Here is a 3,088-nt window from a genome sequence, read left to right on the forward strand (position 1 = left end):
TAAAGTTGTTGAAATAAATTCCAAAACTCCCAACTAAATAGAGATAAAAAGTCAACAATTTAAAGGCTTTTATGAGCTGCAAATGCCTGACAACATTTAAAACGAAACTGGGAACACAGAAATTATGTCAGGAGCTGAAAATGATACAAATACAATAACGAAAAGAATATAATAAACTAAAGCAGCAATATGACATTTAAATGTTAAATTCAGATATACATTTAAATACGACCGGAATTACGTGGTGTTATACGATGTAAACCAAGCAAGAGCTCAGTTGTCAGTTTAAACTTAAACCAAAAACACACACACACTCATACTGCATTCGTCCCTTTAAGTCAGTTTAGTTCAGTCAAGGTACCAGTACTCAATTCACATCAAACCAGACGACCAACATTATCGAGCAAATGCTGTCCATTACCGATAAGATTACTTCAAATTTTATAGCTGCTCTTTATTTTTTAATTTAATTAATTTAATTTTTATTCAAAACGTATAAACGAATGAAAACGAAAAAAAAACAACAAAATAATAATGATGATGATAAGCCGTGTCTACCACCGCTGCTACCATCCACATCCACTCATTACCTCTTTGCTGCCCAGATCATGTGAAAAAAGAAAAACCTTTATTGAAAAAAGAATTTAAAAAAATTTTGTAATGTGAAATAAAGATGATCGTAATGGTCATAATGTTCACAATGATGACGATGATGGCGATGATGTTGTCTGACAACATTATTCACTTCCACTTCCACCACCATATCATTGCTTACATTCCATACTAAGAACTTAAGAATGTAACGCTTTAGGTGCCTTAGAGAGCCGTTAAAATAGGCGTTACACGTGTATATTTATTTCATTTAGTTTTGTTGTTTTTTATATGCCCTACACTAAGTGTTTCAAGATACAATTTTATAAGAAATTGATTTAAAAGAAATCGTATTAAATCACTATTAGCATACCTCCAAGAAGGTTATCCGATATTAACTAGAACTGAACTAGAACTAGAACTGAACTAGAACTGAACTAGAACTGAACTAGAACTGAACTAGAACTGAACTAGAACTGAACTAGAACTGAACTAGAACTAGAACTGAACTAGAACTGAACTAGAACTGAACTAGAACTGAACTAGAACTGAACTAGAACTGAACTAGAACTGAACTAGAACTGAACTAGAACTGAACTAGAACTGAACTAGAACTGAACTAGAACTGAACTAGAACTGAACTAGAACTGAACTAGAACTGAATAGGAACTAAATAAAAGCTTGCATAGAAGATGTAAACACAGATCAGAGTCTCTGATAGGACTTTAACCCACGACCCCAAACTGATGTTCTAAAACAATACCGTATAGGATACCCAGAAGAAATATATCTCTGTAAAAAACTTTAGGGGCACTTTCCAAGTCTTCTCAACCTTCGCACTATATTTAGCTGAAAAAATCATAAAAGAAATAGTTTTTTTTAATAAATTTTTGAAACAAATTGTTGTAATCTTTTCATTACTGCCTTTAAAAAAACAAAAGCAATGAACATAAACACTAATTGATGCCGACCTCTGAGGTAACTCCCCAAAATAAAATATTTATTTTTTATATGATCACTACTTCGAATCACTCGGCCGTACGTCCATTCATACAACAAACATCGACAAATTAAAGAAATAAAAGACGAAACATTTTAACAGCAGCATTCTTATGCCGTGTTGATTTTTATGCTGATCTTTTAAAAATGTTGTTGTTATTATTTTATTATTACGAGTTGTTGTTGCTGTTGAACATGCATGAATATTTTATTGTCGCTAGCTTTCCGTGCCTGGCGGAAAAAAACAAAATCCTTCCAACAACCGAAAGCACAAAAACTGTCGATTTAATTTAAAACGATGATCATGATGATAAAATCTGAAAATATTGTGGCTTAAATCGATTAGTGAGCGCCTAATCAGTGCTTTCAATCTACGCTTGTCCATTCATTTGTTTTCATCATCATCATTCTCAGCAGCAGCAATAACAGTGACCTGGTAATGCAGCCTTTATTGATACAAAGACTCCAGCATCACAATGATCATCAACACGATCTCCATTAGTATCATAATGATGGTGTTGATAATGATAATGATGAAATTCATCTAAAAGATCAACAACTCTAATATTCATGGCTTAAAGTGCCACAATAAGTTTGACTGACCATTTTATTCGTTTCATTTAATTTTTTATATAAAGTTTAAAACTCACTCGCATCTTCTTTATTTGTTGTGCTTCATTGATTCATTTAATACATTTTTGTGTTTTTGTTTTATAATTTCCATACATTAAAAGGTTTTAATTCTCACATTAACTCCACACGATCTCACACGCACACACTGCGAGCAAACGATCGAGCGACTAATCAAACGATTTTTGTCTTGATCATTCATTTCACCATGAATTTTGTTGTATTTGAAAGAATGTACGAATGAGAGTTTTGAAATGAGAAATGAATGAATGGATGCATGGAATGTTTTCAGAGATATGCATCCAACCATGGATGGCTGCATGAATGTATGTAAGTATGTTTTATGTTGTTGTGGTTATTATTGTATTTGTTGTAATTGTTCAATCCTGCTGGCGCTTCTTTTCGCTTGTCATCGTGTCATGTTTTATACATTTGACTTCTTATTCTTCAATTCATTATTGTTATTAATGTTGTTATTGGATTTTTCTGTTTCGTTTCTTGTGTTGATCTGTCTGTCTGCCTAATGGGATCAAGTTTTTCTTTTAAAAAGCCAAGAACGTGTGTGTGGGGCTACATATGGCAAGAATGCGTTTTAACTGTAATTTTTCATTGTTATTAAAATGTGTGAAAATATTAAAGTAAATTTTTAAAGGTGAATATTTTTATGAATTTGTATGCATTTCTTGTTTATTAACACCTCCTCTCCGATATTTTTATTTTATTACATGTTTCAATAAAGTTATATGTAAAACTCAGCAACAACTTGAACCGAACTAGAACTGAACTAGAACTGAACTAGAACTGAACTAGAACTGAACTAGAACTGAACTAGAACTGAACTAGAACTGAACTAGAACTGAACTAGAAC

This window comes from Lucilia cuprina, chromosome 2 (genome assembly GCF_022045245.1).
Source record: "Lucilia cuprina isolate Lc7/37 chromosome 2, ASM2204524v1, whole genome shotgun sequence".
NCBI classification, from domain to species: Eukaryota; Metazoa; Arthropoda; class Insecta; order Diptera; family Calliphoridae; genus Lucilia; species Lucilia cuprina.